This window comes from Scardinius erythrophthalmus, assembly GCF_964197995.2.
Source record: "Scardinius erythrophthalmus genome assembly, chromosome: 14".
NCBI lineage: Eukaryota > Metazoa > Chordata > Actinopteri > Cypriniformes > Leuciscidae > Scardinius > Scardinius erythrophthalmus.
Window position 1 is genome coordinate 2,433,343 of NC_138234.1, and position 15,999 is coordinate 2,449,341.

The 15,999-nt window shown below is 40.4% G+C and overlaps 1 long non-coding RNA gene across 1 annotated transcript; it reads right to left on the reverse strand.

Annotated features, from left to right (window-relative positions):
- Nucleotides 1–10,557: 10,557 nt before the first annotated feature.
- On the reverse strand, nucleotides 10,558–15,999 carry LOC308701496. The gene is made up of 3 exons (XR_014031452.1): nucleotides 15,469–15,999; nucleotides 13,102–13,321; nucleotides 10,558–11,684 (listed from the first exon to the last, which is right to left on the reverse strand). It is a non-coding gene; the product is annotated as an uncharacterized lncRNA (long non-coding RNA).

Consider the following 15,999-nt stretch of genomic DNA (forward strand, 5'->3'; position numbering starts at 1 on the left):
CTCAATATTCTGATGTTGATGAGCGGCGACAGACCGCAGAGCTCAGACGAGAAGATCTTGGAGCTGTGCAATATCCTTGCAGCACTAAAGTAGAGTGTTACGTCCAAGGACGTATTCATTTGTGTATTGTATATCAAGAGTGTTATTTGCCAGTGCATATGTGTTTCTCTCTCTCTCTCTCTCTCTCTCTCTCTAATTGTGTGTCTGATTAGTAGGATTGATGGCTACCACCTGTGCTCGTTACCTGTGAGCGCTGCCCGCGCACTGATTGGTGCGTGTCCTGAGGAGTCTAATATAAAACCGCAGAAAGAGCGCTGAGGAAGGAGAGAGACAGCGCGGCGTTTGAGATTGTTCCGCTCTCCAAGTCCAGACGAGCGAGTTGCGCTCTGTGGTGTATGTTCACAATGTGTGTGAGAATGTGCCTTTGTAGCTTTTGTTATTTATGATTAGACAAGTTTTTATGGGTAACGTAGGGGGGAGAGGATACCCATTACTTTTCTCCTGTTTATGGATTAGTTAGGGAGTGAGGGAAGTTATATGTTTTGTTTTGCTTTTTGTTTTGTATAGGTAAGTTAATGTTATCCCCTTTGTAGTTAGAGGTATTGTTTTGTTTTCTTTTGACTTGGGCCCTCCTCCCGAGGTAATACTTTTGTTTGAATTTATTTTGTAATATGTTTCTCTACTTTATATCTTTCTTTTTATAACGCCTGCTGACGTTAAATAAAAGGCAGACACGCCATGAGAGAATTAACTTGTTGGTTCATTCATTCCTTCTTCTGTGACTCTGGGACTGGAGAGCTGGAGATTCTCAAAGTCTCTCCACTTTTCTTTGTTCGTCGTTCCCTATTTACCCCTAGATTAAGGGGAAGACGTAACAATTGGGGGCTCGTCCGTTTGTGCGACATATAGTTGAAAGCTTTTCAAGTGAAGAAAACATAGCGGTAAGATAATTTATTCTCTTCTCTCTTTGTGTTGTCTGTGATGTCTTCGTAATAGGGGAGGGGAAAGAGACTTCTTGTGGTAGGGGAAATGGAGTTTGATTTGACAGCTTTCACTCTTTCTCCTACCACAGAAGTTTTTGAACGTTGTAGAAAAAAAGATCTATTGTCGATCGCAGATTTTTTTAGTATTCGGGTGATGAGAGAGGCTACTAAACAGGTTATAAAAAAAGAGTTGTATGACAAGCTAGTTGAGGATGGTATTTTGGCAGAGGGTTCAGATAAGGAGAAATATCAGGATGTGGCACCTATATTTTTTTCAGATTCTGAGCAGGTGCGGTATGATCCCAGGTTGGAGATTAGACTTAGAGAATTAGACTTAGAAATAAAAAAACAAGAATGTGAGTCTCAAATTATTAGGCTGCGGGTTATAGAGGCGGAGAAGGAGCGTGAAGTTCAATTGCGTAAATTAGATCTTGAAGCGTTAAAAAAGCCGGTGCCCGTACCTCGTTCTCGACCACCCTCTATAGCTTCCCCAGTTTCGCCAGGTAGCCCTGATCATGCTTCTACTGTTTCTGCGTTTGACATCAGCAAATATGTTAAACTCGTGCCTCCTTTTAGAGAAGCTGAAGTGGATGCTTATTTTGTAGCCTTTGAGCGAATAGCTGGTAAGCTCAATTGGCCGAAAGATATGTGGGCGTTGTTACTTCAATGTAGTCTCGTGGGTAAGGCACAGGAAGTTATTTCAGCGTTAAGTTTGGAGGATTCGCTTGATTATGATGTGGTAAAGATGACAGTGCTTCGTGTATACGAGTTAGTTCCCGAGGCGTATCGCCAGAGGTTTCGATCTCATGCGAAGACATCCAGGCAAACGTATGTTGAGTTTGGAAGAGAGAAGAGAGCGTTGTTTGAAAAATGGTGCCTGTCTAGTAAAACTGACACTTTTGAACAACTTTGCGAATTGGTTTTGTTAGAGGATTTTAAGAAGAGTATTCCAGAAAAAGTTGTGCAGCACTTAAATGAGCAGAAGATAACCACGCTTGCCGAGGCCGCTGTATCCGCTGATGAATTTGTGCTCACGCATCGTAAGTTTTTCTTGCAAGAGTTACCAACTCCGAATTTTTCTTCATCCGCCGATAAGTTTGTAAGGGAAGAGTTCCCTTCTCAAAGTTTTTCTCGTTCGCGGAAAAACGATGCTCGTCCAAAAATGACCGGTCGAAATTCGGCGCGTCAGGGAGACAGGCGGGCTTGTTTTTACTGCCTGGATCCTGGACATTTAATTTCGGAGTGTAGGGAATGGAATAAAAAGAATGTGAAAACAAAAAGTGTTGCGCTCACGCAGACGTTTCCAGGGGTGAGAGAGGCTGAAGTGTCTGGTTATGAACCATTTATTCTGAATGGGCAGGTTTCAATCTCTGATCTTCAGTTTATGCCGGTGTCAATCTTGCGAGATACGGGTTCTTGTCAGTCATTTATATTAGAAAGTGTTTTGCCTTTCTCTGAAAAATCGTATACCGGTGCTGATGTGTTAGTACGAGGTATAGAAATGGGCTGTGTACAGGTGCCTCTACATGAAGTGGACTTAAAATCAGATTTTGTCTCTGGCATTGTTAGGTTAGGTGTTCGTAGGCAGTTGCCTGTTGCTGGAGTACATATTATTCTGGGAAATGACCTTGCAGGGGGCGAAGTTTTTCCTAGTCCAGTAGTGATGCATAAACCCATGGTTAAAGAGCAGTCTGACCTAGGTGTTCAGTTCCCTTCTGCTTTTCCTGCATGTGCAGTGACACGGGCTCAAGTTCAAAAGTTTCAAGATGTCGTTAATCTCTGATTTGTTTTTGAACACAGAATCCAAGACTGAAGAGACAGAGTCAGGTGAAGTAAGTAAAGTGACAGACACTTCACTGATTCCTGAAGTTCCTTTTAATGTTGGAAAGGAGAAGTTAGCAGTTGAGCAAAAATCTGATGTTTCCTTAGCAGAGTGTGTTAAGGCAGCGGTCAACGTGAAAGACAGAACGGACGCTAAAGTAGGTTATTTTTGGGAGAATGATGTGTTAATGCGTAAATGGAAACTGCTTTATGATGAAAAAGGTTTGCAGGAGACGTTTCAAATTGTCTTGCCTGTTAGCTATCGCGCTCCAGTTTTAAGATTGGCACATGAAAATCCCATGGCAGGTCATTTAGGAGTGACAAAAACTGTTCGCCGCATTTCTAAATACTACTTTTGGCCTGGTCTTCGATCATCCGTTGTTAACTTTTGTCGCTCTTGTGATGTGTGTCAGCGTATTGGAAAGCCTAATCAGAAGGTGCCCGTGGCCCCTCTGTATCCCATACCGGTAATAGAAGAACCATTTGAACGGCTTATTGTTGATTGTGTGGGTCCGCTGCCCAAGTCCAAATCAGGACATCAGTATGTGCTAACAATCATGTGTGCAGCTACTAGATTCCCTGAGGCCATTCCCTTGCGTTCGTTGAAAGCACAGACGGTAGTAAAAGACTTGGTTAAGTTTTTTACCACGTTTGGTCTACCACGAGTAATACAGAGCGATCAAGGAACTAATTTTACTTCTAAAACTTTCTCACAAGTTTTGAAGGAATTAGGAATTGAGCACCGAGTATCTTGTCCTTATCACCCTGAGTCCCAAGGAGCCTTAGAAAGGTTCCATCAAACCCTTAAAACAATGATCCGTGCATATTGTTTGCAGACGGGAAAGGACTGGGTGGAGGGGTTGCCTTTTCTGTTATTCGCTGCCAGAGAAGCGGTTCAGGAGTCCTTGGGGTTTAGTCCCGCCGAACTGGTGTTCGGGCACACCGTGAGGGGTCCGCTAAAACTGCTGTATGAACATTTGTTGATGAAAAATCCTTCTTCTGTATCTCTCTTGGATTATGTGAGTTCTTTCAGAGAGAGACTTCATAAAGCTTGTGATGTAGCTAAGGCCCATCTATCTGTTGTTCAGTTGAAAATGAAGCAGCAGTTTGACAAAAAGAGTGTTCGGAGGAATCTGCAGGTCGGTGACTCTGTTCTTGTGCTTTTACCAGTGCCTGGTGATGCTTTGCAAGCCAAGTTTTCAGGACCATATGTCATAGAGCAAAAGCTCAGTGAAACTGATTACGTTATTCAAACTCCTGATCGTCGGCGAAAAACTAGAGTTTGCCATGTGAACATGCTTAAGGCATATGTGGAGAGGGAACCGAAAAATGCTCTGTCTGTAGACGTGCCATTGCTTTCTTCAGTGGTCACTATAACTGCCTCTTGTGCTGTAGAAGACGATGGTGTTGCTCAAACTTCTACTCCTCATCTGAAGAATTCCAGCATTTTGGGTGATTTATGCAGTTATTTGGTACATTTATCTGAAAAACAGTATGAGGATGTGTGTAATTTGATCCAGTCTTTTCCCTCACTTTTTTTAGATGTGCCTAGTAGAACATCTGTCTTATGTCATGACATCGAAGTGGGAAGTGCATCCCCGGTGAAACAACATCCGTATAGGGTGAATCCAAAAAAACGGGAAATTATGAAGTGCGAGGTAGAATATCTATTGAAAAATGGGTTAGCCGTGCCAAGTCAGAGTCCATGGAGCTCCCCATGCTTGCTAGTACCCAAATCAGACTCCACATATCGCTTTTGTACGGATTATAGGAAAGTTAATAGTCTTTCAACACCTGACTCGTTCCCACTGCCTCGTATTGAAGACTGTATCGATCGGGTGGGAGCAGCCAAATATGTGACGAAGATAGATCTGTTAAAAGGGTACTGGCAGGTGCCTCTTACGCCACGGGCTTCAGAAATTTCCGCCTTTGCTACACCCGATAACTTTCTTCAATATACTGTCCTTGCTTTCGGGATGCGAAATGCTCCTGCAACGTTTCAAAGACTTATGCAGAAGGTTTTATCTGATGTACCGAAGTGTGATGCATACATAGATGATGTGGTGCTCTATTCAGACAGTTGGACAGAACATATGACTAATCTTGAGTTATTGTTTACTCGATTGTCAGACGCTTCTCTGACTGTAAATCTCGCAAAGTGTGAATTTGCGAAAGCAGAGGTGACATACTTGGGAAAGAAGGTGGGTCAAGGGAGTGTGAGACCGATAGAAGCGAAGGTTTCTGCGATAACAGCTTATCCATCTCCATCTAATAAACGTGAGCTAAGACGTTTCCTTGGAATGTGTGGGTATTATAGAAGTTTCTGTCAAAATTTCTCCAGTGTTGTGACCCCACTTACTGATCTACTCAGTGATAAGAGAACATTTGTATGGTCTAATGAGTGCGAGCATGCTTTTTTGTCTGCTAAAGATCTTTTGTGTCATGCACCCGTTCTTAAGGCTCCGGATTTCTACCGTCCATTTAAGCTGCATGTGGATGCGAGTTCATCTGGGGCAGGAGCAGTATTGTTACAGGAGGACCATATGAATATTGATCATCCTGTATGCTATTTTTCCAAAAAGTTTTCAAAGTGCCAAAGTAACTACAGCACAATTGAGAAGGAAGCTCTTGCTTTAGTGCTGGCGCTCCAGCACTTTGAAGTTTATTTGGGAGGTAGTAGTGTGCCCATTATTGTATTCACCGACCATAACCCTCTGACGTTTCTTTCCCGTATGTGTAATGCCAACCAGCGTTTGATGCGATGGGCATTAATTGTACAGGAATACAACCTGGATATTAGACATTTGAAGGGCACTGAAAATGTTGTAGCGGATGCGCTGTCCAGAGTAGTGTGTGCTGAACCATAAGAAAGGTTGTTTTTGTTTTTCCTAAAATTGGGGGAATATAGGAAAAATGTATTGGTGGGGGTGTTACATCCAAGGACGTATTCATTTGTGTATTGTATATCAAGAGTGTTATTTGCCAGTGCATATGTGTTTCTCTCTCTCTCTCTCTCTCTCTCTCTCTCTCTCTCTCTAATTGTGTGTCTGATTAGTAGGATTGATGGCTACCACCTGTGCTCGTTACCTGGGAGCGCTGCCCGCGCACTGATTGGTGCGTGTCCTGAGGAGTCTAAAATAAAACCGCAGAAAGAGCGCTGAGGAAGGAGAGAGACAGCGCGGCGTTTGAGATTGTTCCGCTCTCCAAGTCCAGACGAGCGAGTTGCGCTCTGTGGTGTATGTTCACAATGTGTGTGAGAATGTGCCTTTGTAGCTTTTGTTATTTATGATTAGACAAGTTTTTATGGGTAACGTAGGGGGGAGAGGATACCCATTACTTTTCTCCTGTTTATGGATTAGTTAGGGAGTGAGGGAAGTTATATGTTTTGTTTTGCTTTTTGTTTTGTATAGGTAAGTTAATGTTATCCCCTTTGTAGTTAGAGGTATTGTTTTGTTTTCTTTTGACTTGGGCCCTCCTCCCGAGGTAATACTTTTGTTTGAATTTATTTTGTAATATGTTTCTCTACTTTATATCTTTCTTTTTATAACGCCTGCTGACGTTAAATAAAAGGCAGACACGCCATGAGAGAATTAACTTGTTGGTTCATTCATTCCTTCTTCTGTGACTCTGGGACTGGAGAGCTGGAGATTCTCAAAGTCTCTCCACTTTTCTTTGTTCGTCGTTCCCTATTTACCCCTAGATTAAGGGGAAGACGTAACAAGAGTTAATACTATATTAGAGAATTATTTCACAACCTTTGTTATATACACCTCAGAAATATACTGAAGTCTGGAGCTCGGTGACTTCATAACTGGCTACAGCCGTGGTTGAGGCTGGTTAGACAAACAAATAGGAAAGAGAGGTGGCATCACACTTGAAAGTGCTGGAACTGAAGATAAGCTACTTAATGTGAGTTCTTGTATGAGTGTGTAGATGAGATGAACGAGTGAAGCTCTTCCCACATGCAGTGCAGTGATACGGTTTCTCTCCAGTGTGGATCCTCTCGTGTGTTTTCAGGGATCCTGATTGATTGAATCTCTTGTCGCAGTGTGAACACTTGTAAGGTTTCTCTCCAGTGTGAATTCTCTGGTGCCGTTTCAAATCTTCAGCTCTAATAAAAGTCTTCTCACACTCAAAGCACACATGATTTTTTACACCAGTGTGTATTTTCTGATGAACTTGTAAATCCTGCAGACGTGAAAAACTCTTTCCACACAAAGAACATGAATGTGGTTTCTCCTGTGAATGAACTGTCATGTGGCTCTTCAGGGCTGAAGCCCACAAAAACGTTTTCCCACATTGATCACATTCATGCATTTTCTCTCTAGTGTGAATGACCATGTGTTCCTTAAGGTGTCCTTGACGTGCAAAACTCTTCCCACACTGATCACATGAGAACGGTTTCTCTCCAGTGTGGATCCTCATGTGAACCTTCAGACTCTGATTGCGTGTGAAACTATTTCCACACTGAGTGCAAGTGAAAGATTTCTGAGATCTTCTGTGATGTTTCTCCACTTCATTCACTTCTTCATTCTCATCCATCGGGCCTGAAATTAAAGTTAAAAATTGCTCAGTCAATCAATAAAATAACAATTATGTAGCGAAAAAAACTAGATCACTAACAAAAAAAACACATTCAAGCGGATTGCTTTGGTAGTGTAGACGCTCATGTGGTCGAGTGTGTTCAAACAGACACAAATGCGTAAACATTATGGGAAGCACTGTAGCCAGACGGCATTTAAACTTTGTTGGCTGAAGACCCAAGTTTGGTTTGAAGAAGGAAAACTCTGTGTTTGACGTGGACTTGCAGCTTTAAGAGCAGAAACAAAACTCTTCATATATATTTCTGTCCGTCTCTGGTCATGCTCACATTCAAATTGCATGATCTTATTTCCCCCATTATATTGAAAGCCTGTACATTTACCAGCTCAAAGACCGTCCCCTCAAAGAAACAGAACAAAAGTGGATAAAAGAGATGGATTTGAAACACCAGGTGTAAACGGGAATGGGCCCTTGTATACTTGTGATCAACTGACCAAAACGCATCTTAACACCAGCTGTAGACAAAGCCTCAATCTTCTTTAATCCTTTTGAACATGAGATTGAAACCAAATGTGAGACATTTAAACTGACCAATCAGCAGATTACAGCTTTCCCACATCGTACTGAAGGTGTGACATTTAGCAAACCTCAGATGTACACACACATCTTGGCCGACAGACCTTTATTACTATCAGCACTTCTTTACGGATCACTAATGGCCCTTGTGGTAAGAAAGAGGGGGTTGGAGCAGGAAAGCAAACGTCTTTGTTCATTTGCAACCCTAAAGAACGCAAAAACAATGAAATATAGTTTTTCCATCACCATGTCCCTTTAGGGGCTCTTAATAAATCACATTTTTGTAGTGAGAACTATTAAATATTTGATAAACTATGCAAATACCTAAAATATTAACATTTTAAAAATACGCAATAATGCTATAATTTTAACACTCCCTGTTTTTACACAAACTAAACCACGTGTAGCAAAGTCTATTTATTTGATCATTGTTTTTAAATGTTGGAGTTTTAGCAAGATAATAAAAATATTTAGGAATGTGCAAAAACTGTATTAAGACATAGGCTATCCATAATTTTGGTAACATGGTTGCAGTAATTGTGAACCAGATGGAAAATAAACAGAAAAAAATCTCAGATAATACTGTATATTGACTTACAGATAACAAACATCGTGGTAAAAAAAAAAAAATGCACTTGGTTCATATTATTTGCTGCTTTCATTATAATTCACAACTAGATTTGTCCTACTATAACAGAGCTAAATCTGATGAACTGCTTTATAACCTTAATGTTCTTCAGCCTCACTAATGAAGAATCAGGAATAAACACCAACCTCTTTGTTCTTCAGTGTGTTTCATTCTGCAGTGTTCTGGATCTCTCATGTTCTCACTGTCCTTCAATAAACTCTGTCTTTGCAGATTTCAGCTCTTCCTGATGGTTTGATGCTCGTCTTCACTTGTAGCTGATGGGAATATTCCAGCACTTATTGGTTAATTGCAGTGGGAGGAGCTTCACTGAAGGAGGAGGAGCTTCACTGAAGGAGGAGGAGCAGATCTGACAAAATCAAGAAGAAATCACTTACTGAGTAAAAAAAAATAGTCCACCCACCCACAAGTATTTATGGTCACATTATAAAAAATTAAAACATAAAAATATATTTACAGGTTTGCAAGAAACAAATGGCGCACCAATACAGTTAAAGGTATAGCAGAGGATTTTCTTTTTCCGGGTGGGTAGTGTGAACTATTGGTCCACCTAAGTGTCAATCATTCTGGTGATATGCTTACGTAAGTCCGTCGTACGTGCTCGTCCCTTAGTTTTCGCTTTCACTTTCAGGTGTTTATGTGTGGTGAGCTAGAGCTAAGCCATTCATTGAAGCTCGCCGTTTCACCGGGTCCTTTGAAAATGTCTGAGGGTCGCAAGAGAAAAAGTTTGTACGAACTGTATGAGAAGAAGAGAAAGGCCTCAGAAGAGAGAAACAACATCAGAGTGTTTTTGGGAGATTGTTTCACACGATGGCGTGCGCTGGAAACACAGGTTGGGCTTCCCACTGATGCCTCAGTCGCGAAGTTTCTACTCGACAGGTAAAGTTTGGCATGCTATTTGGAGAAAAAGTGCAAATCTTCTTTTGGAAAGTAATCTTGTATGAGCGATGCCGACAGCAACTTGTAAACAGAGCGTGCACGAGGAGAACCTCGCACACGTTTAATAGGCGTTCCCTCTCGGGAGCAGGTAGAGTGTTGCGCATGTGCATTTTTTCAAAAAGTGGAGAGGGCGGTTCTTATCTAAAATTCGGAAAGATCCTCCGCTATACCTTTAACTCAACTTTTTTTTGTTTATTGTGTTGCATATGAAACATGGTTCAACACAGATTATTGAAATAAAAGCCATTATAATACTTACCTATAGGCCTACATCAAATAAGTAAGCTTGACCAGAGTTCTTGTGGGGAGAAGAATTTATTGAAGGTTTGTCGTATAGCAGTCCGTCAGCAGCGATGTTAGCATGTCACCCTTCAACAATCTTAACCCAAAGTTCTGTGTCTTGAGACAGAACTTTATACTTGAAGACATAGCCTATGGGCTACAAACAATAGAAACCTGTTAGGACCTCCCACAGGAGATCGGTCTAACTTGCTAATCCACTCTGAGCAAAGCTGATTCTTTTTATTCATTCACACCAATCAGTTTCTATGGGCCATACATCTGAATGGGGCATTCATCTGTATGGGCCATTTGGCACACACCTTTGCAGACACAGACAGAGTTGATTAAATCTAATGCACAGTAACCATGTAAATGCATCTTACTAAAGTTAACTGAAAATACACATAATCTTTCAGAACACTCAGGTAAGATGACGTAACATTAGAACGGTCTTCTATCTGTACCGTTTTGACTTTGCTCGCTGTTTTGCTATTATTCTCATGCACTGACTCGTTCACTAAGCTGAACAGCCAATCAGAGTTCCCTCTTTCACCGACGGCCCGACGCCGATTCAATAAGTGGAATCGGCCAAAAAAAAGCAGACGAAGACCAATTTCAGCCGACGGTGCAGAACACACTGAGGAAACATAGTTGGTCGACGCACAAAAACTGCCCGATGGCCGACCGCCGGCTTGGTGTGTTCCAGGCTTTAGATATCCTTAAAATTAAGAAATTATTTATTCTTAATGCAAGAAAGAGCAGACAATAAAAATGGACAATAAAAGTTTAATACTTGGTGCAGAAAATACAAAAAGTGGAAACAAATAAGACAGATATCTCTCTTTATTGACTAACAAGATAATAAAGCATCTCAATTAGCCTCTTCTTCAGCTTCCTGAGCAAGAACAGTTAGTAAAAAAATGTTAAAAAAACACTTGTACTTTTAAACATATATATTACATTAAGCAAAATGATATATGCGATATTGCTCTTTGGGTAATTTTTTTCTTTATTTTCTGGTTAAGACAAACTAATAGGAAAGAGAGGTGGCATCGCACTTGAAAGTAAACTAAAGATAAGCTACTTAATGTGAGTTTTTGTGTGACTGTGTAGATTAGATGAACGAGTGAAGTTCTTCCCACATGCAGTGCAGTGATACGGTTTCTCTCCAGTGTGGATCCTCTCGTGTTTTTTCAGATGTTCTGACCGATTAAATCTCTTGTCACAGTGTGAACACTTGTAAGGTTTCTCTCCAGTGTGGATCCTCTTGTGTGTTTTCAGATATTCTGACCGATTAAATCTCTTGTCGCAGTGTGAACACTTGTAAGGTTTCTCTCCAGTGTGGATCCTCTCGTGTGTTTTCAGGGTTCCTGACTGACTGAATCTCTTGTCGCAGTGTGAACACTTGTAAGGTTTCTCTCCAGTGTGAATTCTCTGGTGCCGTTTCAAATCTTCAGCTGTGATAAAAGTCTTCTCACACTCAAAGCACATATGATTTCTTACACCAGTGTGTGTTTTCTGATGTCCTTTTAAATCCTGCAGACGTGAAAAACTCTTTCCACACAAAGAACATGAATGTGGTTTCTCCTGTGAATGAACTGTCATGTGTCTCTTCAGGTTTGAAGCCCTCAAAAATGTTTTGCCACATTGATCACATTCATGCAGTTTCTCTCCAGTGTGAATGAGCATGTGTTCCTGAAGGTGTCCTTTATGTGTAAAACTCTTCCCACACTGATCACATGAGAACGGTTTCTCTCCAGTGTGGATCCTCATGTGAATCTTGAGACTCCGTTTGCGTGTGAAACTCTTTCCACACTGAGTGCAAGTGAAAGATTTCTGAGATCTTCTCTGATGTTTCTCCACTTCATTCACTTCTTCATTCTCATCCATCGGGCCTGAAATTAAAGTTAAAAAGTGCTCAGTAAATCAATAAAAGAACAATTATGTAGTGAAAATCACTAGATCACAAGTGGACGTGCTAAACACTGGTGTAAACAGGGTCTAAAACAGTTTGAGCTTGTCCACTTTTGACCACTTCCAGAGGTAGCCGAAAACACATTCAGCCGGATTGCTTTGGTAGTGTAGACGCTCATGTGGTCAAGTGTGTTCAAACAGACACAAATGCGTAAACATTATGGGAAGCGCTGTAGCCAGACGGCATTTAAACTTTGTTGGCTGAAGACCCAAGTTTGGTTTGAAGAAGGAAAACTCTGTATTTGACGTGGACTTGCAGCTTTAAGAGCAGAAACAAAACTCTTTGTATATTTTTCTGTCCGTCTCTGGTCATGCTCACATGCAAATTGCATGAGCTTATTTCCCCCATTATACTGAAAAACATGTACATTTACCAGCTCAAAGACCGTCCCCTCAAAGAAACAGAACAAAAGTGGATAAAAGAGATGGATTTGAAACACCAGGTGTAAACGGGAATGGGCCCTTGTATACTTGTGATCAACTGACCAAAACGCATCTTAACACCAGCTGTAGACAAAGCCTCACAATCTTCTTTAATCCTTTTGAACATGTGATTGAAACCAAATGTGAGACATTTAACCTGACCAATCAGCAGATTACAGCTTTCCCACATCGTACTGAAGGTGTGACATTTAGCAAACCTCAGATGTACACACACATCTTGGCCGACAGACCTTTATCACTATCAGCACTTCTTTACGGGTCACTAATGGCCCTTGTGGTAAGAAAGAGGGGGTTGGAGCAGGAAAGCAAACGTCTTTGTTCATTTGCAACCCTAAAGATCGCAAAAACAATGAAATATAGTTTTTCCATCACCATGTCCCTTTAGGGGCTCTGAGTAAATCACATTTTTGTAGTGAGAACTATTAAATATTTGATAAACTATGCAAATACCTAAAATATTAACATTTTAAAAATACGCAATAATGCTATAATTTTAACACTCCCTGTTTTTACACAAACTAAACCACGTGTAGCAAAGTCTATTTATTTGATCATTGTTTTTAAATGTTGGTGTTTTAGCAAGATAATAACAATATTTTGGAATGCGTAAAAACTGTATTAAGACATATCCATAATTTTGGTAACATGGTTGCAGTAATTGTGAACCAGATGTAAAATAAGCAGAAAGAAATGCTCAGATAATACTTATATTGACTTACAGATAACAAACATTCTTGTTAAAAAAATAAATAATTGTACCCGGTTCATATTATTTGCTGCTTTAATTATAATTCAACTATTTGTCCTACTAGAACAGATCTAAATCTGATAAACTGCTTTATAACCTTAATGTTCTTCAGCCTCACTAATGAAGAATCAGGAATAAACACCAACCTCTTTGTTCTTCAGTGTGTTTCATTCTGCAGTGTTCTGGATCTCTCATGTTCTCACTGTCCTTCAATAAACTCTGTCTTTGCAGATTTCAGCTCTTCCTGATGGTTTGATGCTCGTCTTCACTTGTAGCTGATGGGAATATTCCAGCATTTATTGGTGAATTGCAGTGGGAGGAGCTTCACTGAAGGAGGAGGGCTTCACTGAAGGAGGAGGGGCTTCACTGAAGGAGGAGGAGCAGATCCAACAAAATCAAGAAGAAATCACTTACTGAGTTAAAAAACAATAGTCCACACCAGGGGCGTCACTAGGCCCTTTTTAGGGGGGCTTCAGCCCAGCCCCCCTAAAAAATATTTGATTAATACATTTTTGATCGCTTCAGTCCACTTTTAAAAACTCATTTGAAACGGCGGCAAGCTGCGTCAAGTTTCGGCTCCTCCCCTTATCTGAGTCTGCTTGGATTTAGCGCATTTTTCAATCTGCAGGGGCGCCGAGCAGAGCGAACATCAGAGAGTGTGTCGTGAGTGAATTTATTGATAGATTGCTATGATATTACATCTGCATCGGTGCAGTTCTTTGTCATAAATGCATTGCAGTTTACATAATGTAATGTTACTAGAGCATTGGGAGCAACACAGGACGGTTCGGTTTCTCATCCAAGCGCGAAATTTAGCAGCATGACTGACGCTTCAGTTTACGGTCAAGTGCGAGTTAAGAATATGTAGCTGAACTAAACATTTTATATATGACAGTTTTTTAGGTCATAAATGTTAAACGAATGACAAAAATAATTAGAAAACTAATAAAATTGTCTAATTTCGCCATTTGAGCTGAAAATAGCCCTATATAACGTGTAATTATGTCATTGTGAGGAGACAAGAAACATTAACAAAGCCGTTTTCATTGGCACAAGATTACTAATGCATGTGTACATGTTGAGAATTAATATAATACAATTTGTAGCCTTCGGTAATTTAAAAAAGTTCAGCTTTAGGAGGGGAAGAGACAGGGCAAGATCAGGAGACTGAGAGAAAAAGACGAGATGGAGATGAGGAGAGAGCAGGTTTTAAATCTATTTCTTATCCTTTTTTGGCCTTCAAACGTCTTGAAATGCACATATCACAGAAGTAAAAATGTTTAACCCCATAACAACTTAAAATGTATGACCTCTTTGATTATAAAGCCCTGTCTACGGCCATATATTAGGCTCAGGCCTTGTCCACACGGACACGGGTATTTTTATAACCGTGACTTTTTTTACGCGGTTCGGCCGTTCGTCCACACGGAAACGCAGTATCAGGTCACTGAAACCGAACATTTTTGAAAACCCCTGTCAGGGTGAGGATTTTCAGAAACGCCGGTTGCAGTGTTGTCGTGTAGACAGTAAAACCGGGGTTTTTGCTTCTGATTCAGGCTTCTGATTGGCCAACGTGGCTTTACGATTGCCGCCTGCTGGTGTGGCATGCTCTTGACAGCGCGTGATAGCGTGTTTTTTGCGTTTTCATGTAGGCGGAGATTTCTTTTAAACCGAGCATGTGTGGACGGGATTTTTTTTAAAAACGCAGGAGGGAAAACTCCGGTTATAAAAATACCCGTGTCCGTGTGGACTAGGCCTTAGATCAATAATGAATGTGTACATATTGTGAATGAATTTAATAAACTTAGTTACCTAGCTTTCCTGGTAGCTTTGTCTGAGAAAATGATTCGTAAATCAACCTATCAGTTGACCCTATGTTTACTTTCTTCACTGACAGACAAAAATGAAAAGCCTATATCAGTCAAAGCTCAGCTTTAGGAGGGGTAAAGACAGAGCAAGAGAAAAACAAAGAGAAAAAGAGTGTGATGCTGATGAGGTGAGAAAAAAAACAGCTGCCCGCACATGGTTTTAAAGCTATTGTTATCCAATTTTTTTGGCCTTCAAAACATCTTAAAATGCACATATGTAGATCAGAGAAATCAAAATTTTCTCGGAGGAGCATACCCCCGAACCGCCCTAAATACCATACATTTGGGACCTCAGTGATTATAAAACCCTGCCATATGCATGTTACTGGATGAATGAATGAAACTAGTTAATAATGAGCATTAGACCATAAACTAACTTTTTTTTTTAAATCATACCCTCATTGGGGGCTGAGCCCCGCTAAAATGAAAATCCTACAATCGCCCCTGGTCCACACACTAAGTATTTATGGTCACATTGTAAAAAAATTAAGAATAAAAAAAGATTAAAACATAAAAATATATTTACAGATTTGCAAGAAACAAATGCCGCACCAACTGAGTTAACTCAACTTGTTTGTTTACTGTGTTGCATATGAAACATGGTTCATCACAGATTAATGAAATAAAAGGCATTATAAAACTTACCTATATCTTGTAGATGTCACAATAGCTGATCGTGTCGATTGCTCAAATCTGTTGGCAATAAAATGAGCTTAATGTGTCAATTTACAGATCTGAAGACATCAGCATAATGAATGAGGAGAAAACAGGATCTACTGACATGAAATAAAGAGGCTTTTCAGCTGCTCTGATAATAGTGATGAGCCATAAACTATCAATACTCATTCAACAAGCCATTCAGGATCAGCAGATCATCTCACTTTATTATAAGTATTTGCTGCTAGAAACGGATTATTTGAGTCAGAATATCTGCTGAAAGACTATTAAAATGCTTTAAAATGACTATTATTTCTCAAATGACACAGAAAACATAGTAATATGTTTAATAATAATAAGTGAACACTTTTTATAATCGTTTTAATATTCATGATTTTAGTGAGGAGCTGTCAGTTTTTAATAACGTTGCCCCTGGGCAAGGTAAAGTCCAGGTTGACAGAAACAAGGTCCTGACACTCTTCAGAGGTATAAAGGAAAGGAAAAGTCCTGGCCCCGATG